The sequence below is a fragment of the Syngnathus leptorhynchus genome, chromosome 19 (genome assembly GCF_054491065.1).
Source record: "Syngnathus leptorhynchus isolate UIUO chromosome 19, UIUO_Slep, whole genome shotgun sequence".
Classification (NCBI taxonomy): domain Eukaryota; kingdom Metazoa; phylum Chordata; class Actinopteri; order Syngnathiformes; family Syngnathidae; genus Syngnathus; species Syngnathus leptorhynchus.
In genome coordinates this window covers 4,687,947-4,710,332 of record NC_141213.1, presented here as the reverse complement: position 1 = coordinate 4,710,332, position 22,386 = coordinate 4,687,947, and the positions used below count along the sequence as shown (strand labels likewise).

Genomic DNA, 22,386 nt, shown 5'->3' with positions numbered 1-22,386 from the left:
CAACTCGTGTTGCCTTATCGAAGCTGCTCAGCAATGCAAAGCGCTTTTAATAACTTTTATCTAAAGACACCACAGTTTTTTTTTTTTTTTTTTGAAGTTATTCAAATTGTTGCTTTTATCACTTATTTCCATCGTGTCCTAATCAACCGCCGCTTACCTTTTAACGGGACTGTTTTGCACATGAGTTGAAAGGCAGTGCACCAAAAGATTTATTTAGTCTTTTTTTTTTATCACGGCAAATAAGGAACAGAAAGCTTATTAGAAAGCCGTCGAGGTTGTACCGAGGCTCCGGAGCGCGAGGCACAGCTCACGCGCCTGTTTATGTGTGAGCAGCGCAGCGCGCAGTCCATATAAGGACAGCCGCTCTCCCTCCGCCTGTGGCGTTGGGAATCCTTTTTGATTCCACTGGGACGGTTGTCACCTCGCCTGCTTTTAAAACGCAATTTTCGTCATTTGGATGTCACTGTCAGATATATTCGCGCACATATAGTTTGATTTGTATTTCCCACGGTGTTTTGAAATATATACAAGTGACGCAAAAAAAAAAAAAAAAAAGTCGCTGCTTGCGCGCTCGCTACTTTCCTAAAAATGTGCCTTTCTGTTTGTAAATGTGCAATAGTGGTGGTTTTGCATTCTATATTGTGTATTCTGCCACCCAGTGTAGCCTCAAGGAATTCGGTTGATGATGAAAATAACGCGTGCCTTTTTTTTGGTCTAATAAACATTTTCAAATGCGTTAAAACGTACAAAGAATGAGTTAAGCACTGCATTTAAGACACAAAAACAAAGCCAGTCATTCAACATTACAAAATGTCGAGTGGTGAGATAATACTGGTCAAAAACAAATATGCAAATTGGGTCAGAGCTATAATGACGAATAGTAATAATGCAAATTGGCAGTGTCACTATAAAATGACGCGTCAACTGTTTAAAAAGTTAATGGGGGGAGAATGTCTGCTGTTTTTGGTGCGCTCAGCTGGAAAAGTTAGGAATGGTAGTTGTTGTGGGCGGTAACATGCCAGCAAACAATGTTTATCTCAGCTGTTTCCATTGGTGGTTTGTCACAGCGTTGTCCAAAAGTGTCTTCCATTTTTTTTTTTTTTTTCCACTGTCATCTTAGTTTGTTCTGAGGCGTGTTCACTGTGCAGCGTCCTCTCTGGAGATTGGGTGTAAATATGTGAACACGCCTTAGATAACGGTACAGCTAAGAAGCGTTTTTTTTTTTCAGTCTAGATCAGTTTCACAAAGTTTTGTCATTTTCTTAGTCATCAATCAGGCTTTTTGTCATCTTCTTAATCATCAATGAGGCTTTTTGATGAATATTGCATGAATACATGGTTGTTTAAATCTAGCAAATTTGTGAATTTGAACAAAGAAGTCAGAATGTGTACTTGTCCCCTTTAAATTGACAGGCCTATTGATATTTAAAGTCCGTGACCAGGCAGATGTCTTGTCTGTTACTTTGACCTCATTTGCATTTGCCTTAATACCCATACTTCCCTTTGCCTCGTGATCTGGCATGCAAACTAGATAATAATGTGAAAAGCTTTTATCCTAAGGTGAATGAAATGTTATTTAGTCACTGTTTGGACCAGTTGTGCCTAATCAATGATGGTCAGCGCCTTTTGCCAGGTCGCTGGCTCTTACGTGTAGCGGCGATCAAGGTGAGCTTCATTCCCTGTTGTAAACAGGGAGGTGTTAACAGCTCGCAGGATGACAGGTGTTTGCAATTGGTGGGATACTACTGCTCCCTTTGTCACTTCTCTCTATTCTGCTCCCCTCGGGAATAGTCGCCATTCCCCGCAATGGTAATTTAACACAGCAATTTGGGAATAGAGGAATGTGAGCAGTAGGGCTGAAAGTTTTTAAGAAAGAATTGCTATAGCAGTTTTTCTGACAGATATCGCATTTCTGATTTGATTTGCAAATTATCAGCGCACTAATCACACACGTGAAGGAACATTTAGTAACGTGACAGGAAATGACATCATATTATCACAAATGTTAAAATCTAGGACTAGATTTAGCGATACGGCCTGAAATTCATATCGTGGTGTGAATTGAATTTTTTAAATCTTAAATCTAAATTATAGTGTGATTGCCAATCAAGTTATTTAATTAAATTATACCAGTTAAAGCGGTCAGAAAGTTTCATTTTCATTCTTCTGTTGCTTTCATTTTATGAAATATATTACACAAATAAAAAAGCGATGTTAAAGTAAATGTAAATAGTTTTGAGATCTATTGTGTAGAACTCAAAACCCGGTACTTTGCCTTTGATGGGTGAGCGTGGGGGATAAGAGCCTTTAAAAAAAAAAGGCAGCTTTAAAGATCTCAAAACGGCATTGTCTGAGATTTCAGTCCCAAAACGATAAATCGTTCAGCCCAAGTGAGCAATGTTAACATTCTTTGCAGAAAATAAACAGGGCGTCACTGGAATGGTTTTTGGATACTTTTTCTCGATAGCTGTCGCATCAAAACATTTAATAAAGTGCAATCCTTCTTTCCTCCACAAGCTTTGACTTCACCCCGATGAATCACCCATCAAAGAAGGAAAATGAGCTCGGCACTTGGCAACTACTCGTGTGATGTTGAGCACTTGTTTATTGGCTTGATGAAACCACCGTATACTGAGCGCTCTGGATTCTGTCACCACGCCCTAAAAACTTTTGAATGCAACCACATGCTGCAGGTTTTTAGCTGGAGAACAATACAAGCCGTGGATACAGTTTGTCAAGTGAAACAAGCGTTGGCATCGGAGAAGGTGGGGATTGGCTGTGTCGCTCCACATGCTCACATTAGTGTTTTTAAAGACATGTGTTTACATTTAAAAAGGTTCACCCCTGTTGTGTGAAGACTTTAGCAGAAGAGGAAATATTTCATTTATCTCACGGCTTTTCACCAACTTCCCCGGCAGCTTCATTTGAAAGTGCCAAGTGGGAAGAAATTGCCCCCACCTCTGCACACCCTCGTCTCTCCCCAAGCTTGTCCTTTATTTTGGTGGGGAGAGAGGAGGAGGAGGCGGGGGGTTGAGACACAGTAGCCATGGGTGCTGTTGATTGCCCCCTGACCTAGGCACCCAGCGTGCCTAGAGTATGACTTCACTTTCCTCCTCTGTGCCATTGTGAGGCTTCCAGCATATCCAATTGTGTTTGTGTTTAAGTCTGTTCAATGAAAGGGGAAGAGCGGGGGAGGTGAGGGAGGGGTCGGGGGGGGGGGGGGGGGAGTTTTGGAGCCCTCGGCCCTTTCTCCTCTCCCTCCTTCTCTCTCTATCCATTCTTTGGTGACCCCTTAAATTGTGCGCTGTGTCCCTCCCGCCGACTGGCAAGTGGAGGGGTGGCTGTGGATGGAGTTGGTGAGAAGCGGCCGAGGGGTCCCAAAGACGTTTGGAACAGGTGACAGCCGAGCCGAAAGTGACGGCAGATGCAGAAGATACCGACTTCAACGCTTCATCTCGTGTCGTTCATATTTTTAGCGGAAATGTTAACTGATATTGTCAAGGAATGACTTTCCTCAGTTGGCTTCTCCTTAAAATTGGAACGATATGATGTACGGTCCCACCTCTGTTAAGGCTGCTTAATGATTAGCTGCCCCCACGGAGGCAGAGAGCATTAGCCTATAAAAAGGTGCTCTTCCTGCATAAAGGAGGAGTTTTAAACCCAGAGTCAGTTTCAGTAACCCCCTTAACTGCGCTTGGATGTGCTTTATTGTGGTTTGTGTGGTTGAATGCGTAAATGAACCATTGTGTGTTGAGGCTTTAGTGAGAAAGCCCAAGGAGAAAGAGCCTAGTTACCTTTGCAGTTAGCCTGCTCTACCTCATTCACTTTCAGTGGCAGAAGAAAAGGCCCATTCAGCGGGCCTGGCATGGGGAGGGAGAGCCCTTTTCACACTGGACTTGTGGGAAATTTCTTCTCCATACTGTGCATGCCATTTGCATATGACCCATTCTTTTCCCGAAGGTCCCCGCGAGGGAGGAATCCATGGAACGTAAGCAGAATTCATCACATCCTTCCCACACAGCCCAAGGCCCTGAAGGACCCGCATTGTAGCACTCTGACATTTTTATCTTGTAAATGTAGCTTACATGGACGTCACACTTGTTCGCTTTTACATACTGCTCATTACATTTCTCGCCTTGTGTATTGTAGCCGGCGCATTGGTGGTGCCCAACAAACTGGGATGAAGGCTTAATATCGGTAGGCGGGAGCTTCACTGAATCTGAAGCATGAGCCATGAGGACAATGTGACAGGGAGAGGGGGGGGGGGGGACACCTTGAAGCATCCCCAAACGAGGGTGGCGTACCCTCCCGAGGACCGGCAACAGTGTTTCTGAAAAGGGGTGTAATATCCCCGGAGTTTGGGGGTGGAGCTTGTAGCAACGCGTCAGCATGATGAGCTGAACAAAACAACAGCCGTTGAGCACAAGCGAAATGCCCCCCCTCCCTCCGCTTCGGAAGAGAAGCATGAGCTACTACTTCCCAGGAAGCATAGCTCTGCTTAAGTGTAAGCCTGACACCAAAGTTGTGAGTCATGAGCACAGGTGGGTTTTGCAAGATGACCTCAGCTACACAAATCCTGCCAACATTTTCTTTCATTTTCTTCACTCTGCCCTCTTGGCCCCTTCCAACAGGTGCAAGTGTGAGATAATGTTCTCGATCGTGATTACCTCTTAATTGCCATCTTTAGCAGTATCAAGACTATAAGTCATATTGTGTATGATATGTGTTTATTTTCGATCACGCATTTGCTAGGCCAACAGTAATTCCCTTCGGGTCTGTCTGCAGACCCCTCCTTGACCACCCCCATCATTAGCGCCACCTCTTTTCTCTCTCCCCGCCTGCCCATCCATCCATCCATCCATCCATCCGTCCCTCTGTCCCCTCCCTCTTGCTTGTGGTCCTCAGTGGAGCGGTTAATAAAAAAGACTGGACGGACACAATAGGCAGAAGGCGGGCTCAGTAAGAAGGCGCTCACGCCAGCTTGTGTTGTGTGAAGCAAAAGCTCTTTAGGGCAAACCTCTGCTAGAGCATCACTTCAGAGCACCTGACTGTCAGTTTGTCAACTTTTTTTTTTTTCTTTTTTCTGCCACAAAGACCCCCCCCCCCCCCCCTTTCTAATGTGCTTGACCTTATTGTCGTCCCACAGCGGCTCGGGTCTACAGGGATGAAATTGGATGACATCAGATGAGAAGTAATCCGTTGCTGTGCATTGTGCTTTTGAACACAGCCCTAGTGGCTGGCTTTTTGCCAGCCCATTATGATGACCATATTGATTTTCCTCTCCATAGCACACACAACTGATAATGGCCCTCCTGAGGGGGCACGCATTCATATTCACACACTGATTCCAGTTGCCAAGCCTGACTTTGATGTCCCAAGGGTCGCAATGACTAACAAATCGAGAGTACTCCTCCACCCCCCCCCCCCCACCCCCACACACAACCCCTCCTTGGAACTCGAACGCCGAACGAGACGGGCTTGGCGAGAGAGCCCAATGACAGCTCAAGCAAAGAAAACCTTAGTCACCCTGTTTGTTAGTCAGAAAGGGGGCCGTCTGCTATGCTGAATGTCAACATGGATAAACATCCACACAGGATTAATGAGAGGAGAATGGTCTGCATGAGAGCAGGAGGGGGGGCGGTATAATAAAGGGAGGCACAGAGCAACCGCGTCGCCCCATTTAACCCATAAGTATTTTTTTTGCCGCTCCCAGTGGCCCCCCGAGTGTGACCCAATCTAAGAACGACAAGACGAGGCACACTCATTACTGTACTTAACTCCCGTGTGAAAAATACAAAGCGAGGCAGAAAGTGTTTTTTCCTGCAAGATGCTAGTATGGAGTTGTAATCATCTTAACTGTTCCTTAATCACTACCCAGACTGATTGACCCATTTAAATCTGCTGTTGACAGACATACATGAAATCTGGGTTTGTTGTAAATATTCCAGTATATAACCACGATGACCAAGATTTACTTCTTTACACAGCATGATCCATTGACATAAACAGTGTGTAAATGGAGCAGGAACAGGGGATTGTACATCTCTTGTACATCTGTCCTTTTACTCATGCCTCGCCCCCTCCCTCCATCCCTCCACCCTCACGCCACCTAGTTACTGTGGCGCCAGTGCTTTAGCCCGCGAGTCAATGAAGCGTGGCCTTTAATTGATTATGCTCCGAGTTGTACAACACTATTAATTAGCGCTTCTTCGTCACTTGTTTGTTTTCTCCTTCTGTTCCCCTCATAATAACCTTCATTAGCTGGATGAGATGTTAGCTCAGCGGCGGTGTGATTTAACATCACCGCACGTGGATTTTTCTCCAACATCGCTGTTCCTCATAAAGTCTCCCTAGGCTTGTTCCAGAGGGCCTCTAAATGGTATTTCTTTCTATCCTCGTTCTCTTATTCCAGTCTCTCGCAGCTGCCTTGGCTCGGATTCTCCGACACCAGCAGGTGCTGTAGGCATGCGGCTACTCAGCTATATAGCACTCATAAATAACACCTGACAAAAGTATGAGAAGAGCCACAGCTCCAGCCAGAGTGAGGTAGAGAGGAGATTGAAAGTTTCCTCTGGCAACAGAACAGGGTGTGTCTCGTGGTCGAAAGCTGGCATTCCCAATGCAGAGTGGAATGCGGCCTTTCTTACTTTGTGTTTCTCATTCTTCTGATGCCAGCTTTCAAGAAAGCCCTCTCATGCAAATATCCAGCAAATACACCTTTTTAAGCACAAGGCTCTCGTTAAGTGACTGCAAGGAGGAACTTGAATTTGGAGGAAGGAAGCATTTTCTTTAATTAGCATGTAAGAGCTCGGAACAATGTTAATTATGCTTTTAAAGCAACCGAAGGGGTCAGAAAATAAAGTATAGGCACACTTTTATCATCAGCACTAATGAACCAGCACTCAGAATAAATGAATCCATAAATCACCTCAAATCAAGGATTTTTTTTATTTTTTTTTATAATCTCCACGAAAGTGGTTTTGCTATTAAATGCTTGCCAAATGCAGAAATGCCAGGCACATCCGGCTTCATCCAAAGTTATTGATCAGCCTCTTGTGGCGAAGGTTAGTTTGTCATTTTCTCTCGCCTTTCCTGGAACAAAACCAGGAAGTGTGTGGGAGATTACGGCCCAGGATGCAACCTGAAAGCCCTTTATCTCTGTGAAAACAAGAAGCTTCCTGCGGCCCTGCTCCCATCCAGGCTAGCTCGCCCCCCTCCCTCCCTCTGGCCCCCAGCACCTGTGGCAACCTATTTAAGGCTCCTCATCAGAGGCTGTGAGGTCCACAAACCAGGATGTTTCCACACACAAAAGTCACGGTTTGGTACTCTCCTATAAAAATAAAACATGAGAAGCTTGGCTTTTCTCTTTTCTGGCATACTATGAAAGTAAATGTTACGAACCAGTTGAGAGAAAATCCAGCGTGAACTGTAATCCTTGATCTTTGTTTTCACGTGTAGGTTGTTTGGTGCTGGTTGGTTACATAAGTTATGCAAATACATTATCACATCATGACACAGTTGTACGCATCGGACGAAAAAAATAATCTATTATACATCTAAAAACAAAATAATCATATTTTCTCTTGCTTTGTTCCAATTGTAAATTGGCACGTCAGAGGAATAACCACACATTTATCTGCCTGTCATTTTCAGGAGGATTTCACCAAAGCAGGGCATCACAATGTCCAAAGTGAGCACTTAAAGAGCTTTAAAAATAAATCGGTTGTAAAAATTGCGATGATCTTAACCTGCTGCTGTTGATTGATTGGCAGTAAAATTTCCATGTCTGTAAATTGTCCACCCTCTCCCTGTACTACCTAAATTCCAGTATATGATGTCATGCTATAAGGTATCGCAATGCTACCCTCATATCCTGCTATACAGTATTCACGCAAGTTCAGAGCAAAGTGTCTTTACACAGTGTGACAGACGCCTACAAAAGGAAAAAAAAAAAAAAAGCCTGGCCTGTTTGCTTGTCATGCCAGTGTCATCCTCTTATGGAACTAACTCATGACTTAAATGAGTCACTTTTACAGTACACCCCTGGATGAGCTAGTTTCTATCAATTCAACTACAGATTCTTTTTGCTGATGAAGCAGAGTCCGATCAAAGATCTCCCAATGATTATAAGAAAAAAACTTGATTCCCCCACTAATCCATTGAGTTGCTGCCACAGCTGGCAATGGTGCTTGGTCCTGACAGTAGCCTGTGCAGAATTTCAATGACCCGGGTCCTCCCCTCCCTCACTCTTTATTATGCCATCGCTGCTAACTGGCTCCTATTCACTGCTGTGTCCTGACTTCCCAAAGGGACCTAGACAAACAAGGGCTATTGAGCCAGTGCAAAAAAAAAAAAAAAAATCCACCACCCCCTGCCCGCCTCGGTCCCTCCGCGTTTTCAGTGCCAGGCTGTAGCGCGTCTTGCTCGCCACAGACGCCAGCAGCAATGGGCAGCGCGCCATCGATTCTTCTGCTCCTCTCAGTCTTCTTTTAAAGGGATTAAACATAGACTTAACTGAGTGGACTGATAAATGGCTGTCGTTAATGTAACATCTGAATGATGAGGGGAGCTAGAACAGTGTTTGTTTGTGCCTTCTTGGAATTGGCTGGTGCACGCCAGAGCGAGAGAGAACTCACTTATCTGTAGGTGTGGTGGTAGTTAGTCGCGGGCCGATTGCAGGCCGACTTCCTGTTGTTGCAGTCCATCAGGGAGATCACGGGTGGGGGGTGGGGATGCTCCCATGAGATTACCCCGTGAGAGTCACATGGTTCATCTGAAATGTGTTTCAAGACAAAGCTTTTTGTTTATTTTTATTCCTCTGTTTTTCCATTTCATAAGCCATCTTCCTGACCCTCCACCTGAATAATGACCTGATTGTGAACTGGCTCAATTTACCCTTTTTTGGATTATTCTCCCCTCCCCTCCTTTCTCCTAATCAGGAAATCTGTTAAGGAAAATCACTTCTCTCCCTAGGGTGCCCAATCATTCTCTCTCTTTCTCTCAAAGCTGATTTGTTTGTTTATCCGAAGAAAAACAGTCTTACGTCGCCATTTAACCTCTCCAACAAAGTCTTTGTTCAAACTTTTGTAACAACTAAAGCTTTGCTATCACTATCAAGTAATTCCAATGAATTTGCATCCGTCTTTCCTTATTTTGTCGTGTTTATAGGGCCTTCACTGGATTTGACAGGCCTCGAATTGACTAAAGGTTCATTTCGATTGGGATTTGTATCACTGCTGGACAAGGAATTTAGTAATGCCATTGCTGTAGACTGTGTTTATAGGCTAAATAAATCCAGACATGACTAAAGGAACCCAAAGACTGTTAGTAAGCAGGAAGGCGTTTCCAATGTGGTGATGGCCCTGTGGTCTATCCTTCCTTCATCTCTCCCTGACTTATTCTATCTGATAAACCGATCGCAACGGGACCGATATCCGGTAGAGTGTGGCGGTAATACAAGGTCTAGACAGGTTGACAGGTGAGCAGATGACTCCCAACGTGATTCAGATCTGAAGGAATCTCACCTCTTAGCTAGTCTTGCCTGCTGATGTGGAACGGCATCTGCTCCTCTGGACTATGTTAAGGGTCAGCTCTTCAGGAGGACAGTTTTCCAGGGCGCATTATTATGGACGCGCACAATGAGTCTGAAGTGCAGCCTCGGAAATAACATTAGAGACAAGCCAAGCGTACACCCTGGAAACAAGGTAGCAGGTTTATATTTGGGTCAGGCTTTATCTAGCCCTCTTCATAGGATAGGGCAGAGGCCCAGGGCTGGATTCCACACAATAATTGTATTGCGACATGACAGATAACGTTGATGTAAAGCTGTTTATTGTTGCCGATGAGTCTATTCAACACAGCCATGCTCTTTCCCTTGTCCTTGGACAGCTTATCCCTCAGGCAGCGGTGGCTGTGTTTTTATTAAACTTGGGCTTTAAATGGACCAGATCCTCTGATCGACAAGCAGATTACCCAACTAATAAAACATACATCACAATCGCATAGATAGTCCGTCCGCTCCTGAGACTCTTGGCTGTTAATATACAAATATGGAGGATTACTGTCTGCTTGTGTCCGTGGTGGAGGAGAAGGGATTAAGGTCTTGGTCCAGACAGATTGGATTTAATGTGTGTGTAAGGCTAAATGATTGCTGTACTGCAAAGCCCTCACGGATGTATACGGCCTGATCTCTGCTCTCTTTCCGTGACATCGTATCACCCTGCAATGTTTCCGGATCAGTTTCATTCATTACAATCGGTTGGGTCAGTTTGGATGTTCCGCAGTGTCACGGATTATCACACTCTTGTTTTCATCTGCTGTCATTCGCTCACTAAATCTGACCGAAATATTATGATCACTTACACTAAAAACCAAGAGATGTCTTAACTATTCAGATTTTATTTTGGATCCATATGGTCAAAGAGGTATTATTCCTTTGGTTATGATACTAGGCTAGCAAAGTAACGTTTGATTCATAAAACATAAGTTAGTGTCACGGGATAGACGATTTCATAGTCTAAAGCAATGAGAAATCGGAAGCCAGTCTGGCATATATATCTCTGGCTATTTTTCGATTAACTGTCACTCACCCTAATGCATTAATCGAATTGGACAATTACAGGATACCGCACAAATTAAGGTTCACCAATCAGTCTGTTTTTTTCTTTGGAATATGAATTGAATGAATGACTGCGTTAGGAGCTAAGCGTGGTAAACCTAAGGCGTCATCTTCTATACAAGTAAAAATTCCAGCCGCTTCCATCATCCATCTTTACGGAAGATGTATGCGGCTTTAATGTGCAATCGGTGTGTTGGCCTTACTTGGAATAACAAAAGTGGAAATCATGTCCCAGGGTCCTACACCAGAGATGTCCTAGTGATAGCAACAGATTTACAGTATGTCCTTTACCTGTTTTAACATGCGGACCACACACACGTACCCCAAAGGCTATTTATTCCCAAGGGCGGCCAGCTAAAGGAGAGAGAGCCCCTTAATCATGTCCCTGTCCCATGTCCTCGTTATCACTCACGATTAATGAGCTCTCCATTAATGAAAAAAACAGAAGGTGCCAACCTCTTGTGGAGAAGAGGGAGGTGACTTGTGTATGTGTGTGCACTGATAGTAAACCTTTCCCAGGTACAATGACATCACCGTCTAAGGTAGATATGATAGCTGTCACAACTCTGCATAGTTGGAGATAACAGGGCGTGTTTGTGTGTGTATTTTGATCGCGCCAGCCTCAACCTCTTGGGTCTAATCCGTGATGCCTTTGTATAGCGGTCCTCTTTTGTGTATCAGCAGGCTGGGAGCTATGGGGTAGGGAGTGCTTGATGAGAGACTGGAAGAGGAGGAGTAGAGGGCGGCAGGTGCAACGGACACCCGGCGCAATCACCGACACTCTGCGAAAACTGTGACAGGAAATCAAGGTTGTCGTGGCAACCTGGCACTATCGATTAAGCGTGGGCCATCTTTGAGCTTCCGTCAGAGTCCCGATGGAAATGCGGGGGTGTTTTCGGGAATATCGGAGGGCTGAGAGGAGTTCAGCTCAGTTCAGGGGTGTGGAGAGTCGAAGAGTGTTGGAGCGGGTTGGGTCGTTAGAAAGCAATGAGTCGTTTCACTCATAATTAGCCGCACTTGACCGTTTTGGTCCAAGCCTTTACGAGATTCATGAATATTGCTCATGGAATAGTCATTTCTGTGAATTATACACAAGTTGACACTCTGCTCTACATGGTGGACGCCATTGGCTGTAATTTGATTTCGAGCACGTGACACGCATGAAAGGTTTACCTTGCTATCTCTGCTTTGCCAAGCTGTGGTTTCGCCATAGTTGTACACCGAAGTAGGGATGTTGCATAAGCGCAGTGGAGATGTAATCAATATCCTGTATTGATTTGCTAGAAGTTGTATTTTGGGCTGACTCCCGTGAATTTGGGACAGGCTGCGGCTCCCTCACAATCTCTGCCCCCTTTGTCTTAGTCTCGCGTGACACGAGGTGAAATAGCCCAGTTCCAAATCCCAAACAGATGTGTCCTCCCTCTGTGTTCTTAACACACAGGTGTATGGTCACAGGGAGATTTTTTTTACTCTTGTATCATGTGTGACTTTTTTTTTCTTGTACTCACCCAATGCACACAAAAGTCAGTTGACTCACATTCAGTAGACTGTTCCGTTGGGTCTCGAACTGAAACAGTGTTAGTCACACAAAATGGTTTAACAGACCACAAAAAAATGAATTGAATGAAATCGTTTTTGTGTTTCAAGATGATCTAAATATGACAAGACTCAATTTTGGAACTACTTCTTGTCTCCTAGCAACGAAGAAGGGGTAATAACAGAATTGAAGTGAATTCAATTGAGCGTATCATGGCCTCCAGTAACATCTTGCAGGAATATAGCAGGCTCCTACCATCAGCACTCCTCTCCCATCTCTCTTTATTTGGGGCTATTCTGGGCTGAACGAATCTGGCGGCAATGCTGCGTGCTGAGTGAGTCAGCGGTCATTAGGGCGTGCAGACAGCGCTCTGCCGGAGGCCACCGGAGCCAGGCAGTCTAATGATGAGGCCAGTGAAGTGCCAGGGTCCTGAGTGATCAGGACTGCCTTGAGCTTCATCCACTTAGCTCCCTTCCCTCGGACCTAACATGTTATTTGGTGATAGTACTTGAAAGCTAAGATTCGCCTTTTTGTCGTCCCATTTCATTGAGTTACGCGTCGAATGCTATTCATGAGCAATGTCATGTTTGCACGCTTGTGTTAAACAGTTAGTCAGATCATTCGCAAGTGTCAGTTATTGCGATCTGAAAGTGATTTGAGCCCACGGCCACAGGAGGTTCGGCCACACTACTCGGTCCGGTCATCCTCCCCTGGGAGAGGCTGCCTCAACTGGAATGTAAACATGGCAGCTAAATAAACTGCTGAACACAGAGACAGCAAGGGAGAGAGAGAGGCTCAAACAGAAGGCATCCCTATTTGAAGTGGGCCGCAGTTCCCAGGAAACGATCAGGATCAGGACAAATTCGGTTAAGGCCTTAAAGAGGGTGCAATTGAAACGTTACAATCGAAAAGGGGCAGCGCATGCGCGTTGGCTGCGTGGCGGGGTCTATAAGGACAACTCAGCAATCCTCTCCCTCCCTTTTTCGTAACACCTTATCTCAACCTCTCACTCTAAAATAAGAGGCACTCACACCGTGTCACATGACACCGGCAGTCAATCACAGCGCCTCAAATACTCTCGAACATGTCGGACGATACGTTCATATTGTTTTTCTTTCTTGTAAAGGTTTTGTGCCTACAACCACAGTTATTTAAAAATGCCTATATAGTGGAAATGAAACTCCTCAACTCCAACATAGTTCCTTGGCACATCGTGTATCGGCAGATAGAATTCGCCTGCTACAGATGCCTGACTAGTGGTGCCAATGAAGTCAGAAAAACATCTTGTGTACATTTTGACCACCCCCAGCTCCCACTAATCCCCCAAGCACGTTTTGATGTGGCGACTTGACAATCGAGCACAGGTGCCGCCGGCTGCTGTGTAACCAACTCCGGTTATTTGCCGTAACTCGGGGCAGGTGGCAGCCATTACGGCTCTATCTCAGGCCGCAGACTGGCAGGTTCTGTCGTCGCCGTGCCAAATTCTGTTCTTGGTCTGCTCTCAACGCGGCTATTGGCATAGCGCAGACTCCCACTACCACCTGTTTCTCGACAACATCACCAGGACTTTCCCAGAGGCACTTCTTTAGATCCCTCTGCTCTGGTGCCTGCTTTCTGTTGTATTGCTTTTTCTCCCATGGCAGATCAAACAGTGGAGGTCTGTGGAGGCGTACAGTACTAGATTCATGGCCAACAAGTAGCTTTTTATAACTCTCTATACCATCTGGATATTCGGATCCTGCTTGAATTTAATGCTGAAGGAAATCTGTCTTTACAACTTCATTGAGACTAGTTAGTGAAAATTGAACACAATTTACTTAGTGATGCTAGCCAAGACATTTTTAAATATTGTTCGTACCGCCACTGATTTACTGAATAATCCATTTGCTAGCCCCTTAATCCATCACAACATGACACGACCATTTTCTATTCTTCTTGCCTTCATCACTGTCCTTAGTCCACTCTGTAGCATCATCTCCTCCACCACCTGGCATGGAGCCAGAGGTGCTAAGCAGCCTCTTAACCTGGTGTCTGAGCCTCGACTCATCCTTTATTCATTCCCATTAAAGTAGCATGAGAGTTGTTCTCTGCCTGTGGACGTTGCTGTTTCCCCCCCCTCCATTAGAAAGACAAACGGCCACAGTGTGAGTTTCCCTTGCAAGTCTGCCATGCATAACTAATGTGAAGGCATGAATGAAATATTGCCACAACCGCCCCCCCCCCCCCCCCCAATCCTCACTACCCGGTTACCTGCAAGCTTCATTTGTGACAAGACAAAGCCAAGGCTGACAATTGATGTAAATACAGCGTTTCTTCAAATTTCTTCAGGTTGAATATTTCTATCGATTTGTCTGGACCAGATAAAATACTAAGGATGGAAAACACTCCTCTTATGCCCGTGATGAGTCCGTTTCTGCAGATTATGAGCAGAGAGGTTGAAAATAGTGATGAAAATGACAATAAAAGTGCAATGCCAGCAATGCTGTCACGGTGATGGACAGGAGTGTGCATTTTTTGCCCCGTTAGAGGAATTTTGAGCAAGGAGACGCGCATGTGTATGTTCAGCCCAAAGGGGAAGCCAGGTTAATTCATTATCAGCATATCACACAGGCGAGCTGAATAGTTTCTCTTTCACAGCCTCTGGTTTGTACAAGCTGCATGTCAATAACATGAACGGTAACAGCCCCAACATTTGTGATGTGTAGCAGAAGGCAACCGGAGAGGTAATCCAGCTTTGGGGGGAGCTGTTTAAAATGAGCGCAGCCATTTAAGAGAGGTGGATGAGGAGGTCAGGATTTTCCCCTTAATCCTCACACTGCTGCTGGCAGAGTAGAGTGACGAGGGCAGACAGGCGGTAAACTTTGCCGCTGTGACTGTATGTTTAGAGAGGAGGGTCAAGCTGGCACCTTGCCACTCGAGTCAGGCTGCTATTGTGATCATACAGCATGGCATCGCTTTAGGAAAGCGCCCAATGACCAAGGGGGTTCGCCAGTCAACTCAAGCATCTGCCGACATTGCATTTGAAAACACGCATGCAGTGTTTGCGGCACTAATCACTATCCCCACGGATAATGGGTGTTACAGAGACATAGCAGGTGCGTGTCCATTGAACATAATCTATAATCTGATGGTTTATGCAGTGGCATCAGAGGCTCATGGCTCAGATTTTTGTAGGATCAGCCGTGACAAAAAGGTGTATATTCTGCATTCATTTGTTGTCCGTATCGTTTATGCTCATTGATGCGGATTATCTGGAATCGATGGCACACCACCTCTCGGAGAATGAAGCTTCAAATTTGCTTCATGAACCAGTTGGATGTTTCCACTTGCTCAAAAAAATACAACTGGTTCATGAAGCAAATTTGAAGTCACTAGTGAGGGGACGGGTACACATTGGATGGGTGAGAAGTCAATCAAATGGAATCAACTTTTACAGATCAGCTAGTGTTAAAAGTAGGATGTTTAGGAAAAAGCTGCAAAAATTGTAACTTCATTTGACATGTAACTATAATCACGCTGTATTTTGTTTCTCTTTGCTGCCATGTCAACACTGCAACTTCTAAAAAAACTCAGTGTGGGTGTGGCTGCTGAGTTCATGATTGATTGTGTTTTTACTCATGATGCAATGTGGAAAATTAGTGGTAATACACTGATTATTTTTCTTTAAAGTGTCACCCAGAGTGAGTCAATGCTGGGACGCAGTACTTGCTGGTCTCACCCAAGCTATTAGTTTCATACGAGCTCCTTAATTCCACAAGTCACAATAACTTGTTGACATGCTGGATCATTGCATATTTGTGCTGAAGAAGTAATAGTTGAAAATCCAATGTGATGAAAAAAATGTACTCTGCAAAACAATATACGACACACTTCTTGGAGTTGTCATGCTTTGGAAGAAGTTATTGGCTTAAATTTTATATCTTGTGACAGTCAGGCAGTCTACTTGAAGAACTGTAACAAACAAGGCTCAAAATTCCCCTTTTGCTGTCCAGCTTGAAAGTCCCCTCATTTAAAATGAGAGTTTAGGCAGTGGGAAGTATTTATGGTGCAAAATTAGCTTTTGCTTTTACAGACGGTCATGGTTGAAAATGTACCATGAACTTGTGTCTCGCCTCACCTGTTGGTACGTTGTCACTGAGCAAGTCACAAGATGTCTAACAGGATTAAGAGTAGAGACTAGCTTCCTCTAAAAGTAGTCACCATCCAGCCTCCTCAGGCAGGCAAGTGGAAGTGTGGTGTCAGCTCTTTAACGCCCCCCCTCCGAACTTCCTCCTGCTGCAAAGATAAAACTCCCCCCCCCCCTCACTCAAGCCTCTGGGTTTGGCACGAGAAGTGTTGTCTTTCTTCTATAGTCAGAATATGGAAATGAAGTCTAATTATGAACAACACAAGTGCCGATGCCTCACCTTTACAATCGAGTATTTCTTTTGGGGAACAGCTTGTGGTTTTTCTGCGCCGTATCTCTCTGTTGATGTCCAACACCTTGGAGGAAGCAGATGTAGGTGGTGATTACAGTTCAGAGACCCCCACCAAAAATAACCTTCCCTCCTCCCTTGCTTACTTTTGTTTTTCTTTCCATTCTCTTTTCAGCCAAGTTACCTGAAATGGAGGTGATCATTTTATTCGCATTCCGAATTGTGCAACCTCAGCCGAGGAAAACATACTGCAGCAATTTGACTCAAGTTTCAATAAAGTGTGACCTAGCTGAGCATTTGAGGAATATGATCATGTGACCTTTTTTTTTTTTTTTTTCCTTCTGAACCTCTTAACCTACCTCCAACGTACAGTATGTGTCCAGGAGTCCTCCTGTTGCTCTGTAAAAGCACATCAATCATGTCGCCTGGAGCTTTCAAAGACCGGAGAGTAGAACATACACACTCCTGTGGAGTTTATTAAAAGCGTTATCACTGATCTGTCTGCAACAGCTGCTCGCCGAATCATACTCACCAAAAACGAATATTGTATACATGTACGCTATGTCTTCCGTCACACTCCAATGTGGCGTGCATGGACAGTCTGGATTTCCCTTTCCTCTGGATGAGCGCACATCACCCGGGTCGAACAGGAAGGCCGATGTTTAGGTCATCCACTGGAATTCCCCGTAAACGGCAATTCTACTTCATTTGACCCATTTTACGTAGCTTCCATACCAAAAAGCTCCAAACGTCTTTTCGTGTCACTCATCTGTCGTCAGGGAACAAATGAATACAATTCTCAGGTAATGTTATGAGATGCTGTCGAGAATTCTCGAACACATTTCAGTTATTTTGACATTTTGGGAAACCTGTGAAAATAATTCGAGGTAATTGGTATTGGCACTGAAATATAGCAAATGGGTCTCTCTCTCTCTACTTACGGTGGCATGACTTGGTACACTCGGCATTTAAAACAGAAAACATCTGGATGACTTGTTACATGATTGATGACATCACATGAGAATCTAGTCCCATGGTTGCACTTTGCTGTGTATCCTGGATCCGCCCTGTTGGCTGTTGCATGTTGGAAAACATTAGTGGTCTCCATCGTTCGACTTCAGGGATGACAAATTTGTATCCTGCAAATAATGAAAAGACAAAAACTGGATTATTTATATTCTTTTTTTTTTTTACTTCCACTTGACACATTCCAACAATAGTGGTAGGAGAATAAGACTAAATGGATGGATGGATAGACTTATATCCTCCCATTTTTACTTCAACGTACGGTAAGTCCTGACTTAACTGTAAGCCCGTTATTGTCGACGGCACTTTGGTAGTGAGAGATCTGTGACTATCGATTGCCGCCGGCTGGACTGTCAATACACCCGTCGAATTCCGACACGGCGGACTAATGGTCTCCCGGTCGGGTGGCACGCCCACGCGCCATCCCACCACCTCGGGGTGTAATGAACAAAATAATCCATCCATACATCAATACATGACAACTCGAGTTTACTTGCTGCCTCAGCCATTTCACATGTGACGACAAAACACATTATGCCATCCTTTTGAGTTTTTCCCTTTTTTAAACTGCAAATCACAAGAAGTCAAACCGGCAAAAAAAAAAAAAAATCAGCTGGGCTAATTTTACATGAGGTCTAGCGTACAATATACATTCAGTCTCTTCTCGCCTGGTTTAACAAGATTTATCCAACAGTCAAGTCGTCGTCTGCAGTGCACTCTCATGGTCATTTAACAGCAGGGTAATGGTGTGTATGGTGCTGCTTGACTGCTCCTCGGCTCGAGGAGGGTGTTAGGGAACATGGGGGGTTGGGGGGGGAACCCTCCCTGATCACATGGGCAAAGGCCACTTTGTAAGAGAGAGAGAGGATAGATAGAATGAGGTGACAAAAGAGCTTTTGTGGATGCAAGTTTACGGCATTAACCTCTTTCTCCCCCTAGCATCACATGAAGAACAAGAAACTACTGTGACAAGTTAGCAGTAGCCCGAGGCAGCGTGTTTGATTATGCGATGTGTGTCAGGGGGTGTCCAGGATGTTTGCCCCCGGGAGTCTTGTGACTGAGCTGACATTCTGAGAAATAGGGAGTGTGGTCAGCTGTTGTCAAAATGCCACAAAGGAAACAATTTGCTCCGAAAAGGAGACGAGCTCACTCTGCAAATTTTTTATTTTTTTTGTAGGTTAGGATCAAAATCAAGGTGGGTTGTCAACATGCATCGGGGGGCCCTGGGCTTTATCGGAGTGGAAATAAGTGATGACATTTATAATTGTAAAAACAGAAAATGGATTAAAAGGCTTTGCTGTGCATTCACTGCGGTGTCCCAATGCGTTGCGTGCCTGGTTGCCGATGGCCCGTCTCTTAATGAGACATATGTCAGCCAAAGCCACAGCGTCAACACCTGACCTTTAATCAGAAGCATGCAAGTGGAAAATGCACGAGGGGCAATATTTATTCATCTTCACTCTTCTGTCATTCACCGTTGACACGAGCTTTCATTTTATTAATAAGATAGATCCTCTATTTTCAATGCAATTTCAAATCCGTCTCTCCTCGGTATTCTCTCCATCTTTACTCGTCGTCGTCTCCGGCGTTGACATTTCGTGACACTCCCTCCCAGGGGCAGCCATCACTTCAGATGAACATCGCGTGTGACAGGCCAGCTTTGTCTTTTTAAGCCATTAGCACTTCCTCTCCTCCCACCTTGCCATCAACACCCCCCCCCCCCCCCCCCCCCAGTTTATTTTTTATGCCCTCGTTTTTGTTTGAGTAAGCACATCTTTCACTTTTGACCTGATCATTTTCAAATTTACAGCATTGTGCAACCGTGTAATTTAAAATGAGGAAGTGTCTGGCAAGAAAAAAATAACTCTGAACATGAGTGTATTTTCCTTTTAATTCCAATTTCACAACCTCAGGTGCATTCAACTCTCAGGTTAAACTCTAATCTGCGTTCAGACGACAGAGTTGACATTGCCGACGGTGACATTCGGGCTCTAGTTTGACTTTATTGATAGCCGTGTCCAATGTGTTTTACTTACAGGTAAGCAAGATTTAATGAGATTTTCCAGTCGGGAGAGTTATTTGGCAGTGTTACCTCCCTCCCTCTTAGAGCCGTGTAATTCTCCTTGCTTTGCACTCCCCCACAGTAAACTGTCAGGCCTAATACAGGAAGGAATGTCCAGTCACCTGCTCCTAAAATGCAACAGCCCTGTGCTACACTAACCTAATATAGACCTGCACCGCGCAAGCAGGTTGGATAACGTTATTATTGCTCATTGCGTATATTTAAACACACACCTCATCGCACCGCCGCTCAGTCGGAAGGCGTAGTCCAACACAATCTACATGGACACATTTATTCCGAATAAAAAATGTGTCATGTAGACACAGATGGAGTGACACTATTTTGGTTTTTTTGGATTGAGCATCAGTGGTTACAAATGTATTCACAAGACGGTATCTGCCAGCCAAATGATATAGGTGTCATTTGTGCTGAGAATCAAATCACGGACATTACGGAATGTAATGGATGCAAGTGGCTATTTAAACAGTCTGGATACCTTAAGGCAATGTCTCTAATAATATCTTTACAGGGCACCCACTCAAAATGTCAACCTGAGACAGAAAATTTAAAAAGGGGAAGGGCGCCACTTTACTACTCTGAAGCTTTCATAGTACATTAGACTAAAGCTGCAGCCTGAATGAGATTTGACAGCAGAGGTGACAGGGACATTTCATTCCCCCCCGCGGCATTTGAATGAGCTTTGACAGAGACAAGCTCAAAAATTCTTGACGGGGTTTGTGTTTGTTTTATCGGCCAGAAATTACAAAGGATTTTACCGATGCTAACAATTTTACAGTCTGCTGTCCAACTGTGTGTATTTTTTTTTATTTTTTTTTTTAATCACACGCCTTCGCCGTGAATAGCCAGGTTGGCTTACTGGTCGAACATTCTAACACCACAGATAACAGCAGCAGGACTCACCGCCAAGTTATAAGTAGGAGGTAGCCTCGGTCGGGTTTAGGTGTTTCCTTTGGCTACTTGTAATGACCTCTGTAAGAACACACAAAAAAGTGTCACTTAAATGTTTAACAGTTATTATTACTGCAGCTAGTGCAGCAAAGCAATAATATTTAGATTATCTATAAGTAGCACTGAATGTGATTTTTTTTTCTCACTCACTGTGCTTATTATCTTGAGAACTACCATCTTTACCATATAAGCAATTTTATTATAAGGGTGTCATTTAACTACTATTAATATACATTTATTGTATGGCAAAGTACATTAAGAGCATACCAGGGAAGCTTTTAAAAATATTTTCATATGCAAATTACATAAAGGGCACAGTTCTTCAGGTTTTGTCTTTTCCTAACAAATACTGACTTCCTTTTGTCATCATCATGCAGATTAGAAGAACAATAGCGTCCATTAACAAGAGTCTTGTCATGGAAAGTACTCATCAGACAACAGATGAATGACTACGGAGGCCAATTAACTACTCGGCTAAAACCTTGATCTGCGTCATTATAAAGACAAGAGCACTTGTCTTAACTCATTAAACCACACGCAGCTTAACAGGTTGCTGAATAGTCTTAGGAAAAAGTCACCAAGCCAATTGAAGAAGGTGCCAAAACACACCGATGGTAGACAGAGTATATTTTCCAATAGATCTTGTATCAATTTATTTTGGAGAAAAACGAATATTCCCAGATAAGCAATTGGCTTGGAGAAAGTCAGAAGGAAAAATAGTTGTGGGGTTGCAAATGGCCGCTGTTATGTTTTCCCAACTACGTTGTATCGCTCAACTACTTGAAACACATATGGCCCCTGCAAATTGGAGTTGCTCTCACTAAAGGCTAAAAGTGAAAAGTCCACAATTCTTTGACTTTGTTATCGACACTCCAGTTGACCTTCCTGACTCTGCGGAGGGGTGGCTGTTGTTTTAACAAAAATCAGTGGCATTTACCTCAGCGCCGATTGAGGCGCCTCACCTTGAGACGACATACTTGAGGTTTTGAATGGCACTGCTTTGTTTTACTTTGGTTCACGCTGGGGTTTTTTTTTTTTTTTGTAGTGGTTGGCTTCCCTGAGAAAATAGCATTGCCGAGCTGCAAGGGCAGACTCTGTGACGGCAAGGTCTGTACTTTTGAAGAATGCCTGTGGTAGTTGCACCGCAACCTGCCTGCTGGCCCAACGTGAGCTAGTTGGATACGTTTTCAACTTTCAGATTGGGAACACACGCCTGGTGATGTCATGGCCGATGTTGGTGTCTAAAATCCAATCTGCTCGCATCGCAAAACAAAATACATTTGAAATGAAGATGCCCGATCCTGCAATTAGGATATTTGTAGTCAGGACATGTTTGGTTGAGATTATTAAGCATGTATTGATTGTAGCACATTAGTAAAATCAATGGAATGTTTCAGTGAAGGAGTAATGTGTGATCTATGGCCACAGGTCACGGCTCACGCTTTCAAACTATTATTTTCGCAGGTGTTTCGACAAAAGGGATGGAGCTTTTACGCTACATTTTCACGGGAGTTAGTCTGGACAATGATGGAAATGTTCCATATTGGAAAATCTTCATGGGAATTGCTGGATTGGAATTTATGGAAATGAGTATTTTTATGCAACAAGATTACATGTAGCGTTTATGTTCTTCTGTCTTAAGCAGACATTGATGCAAAATGGAATCGCGTAGGAGTGGTCCTCCTGTTGCATGTTAGCATGCTCTCGCTAATAAAGGCAGCTGTCCAAACGCTCAGCCGGTCGGCCAGAAGGGTCTACTC

General features: G+C 44.2%; 1 protein-coding gene across 1 annotated transcript in view; it reads left to right on the top strand.

Annotated features, from left to right (window-relative positions):
• The window catches only part of zeb1b (zinc finger E-box binding homeobox 1b), a 36,934-nt gene that overhangs the window by 1,061 nt on the left and 13,487 nt on the right, over window positions 1–22,386 (top strand). The gene's annotated exons all lie outside the window — the stretch shown is intronic.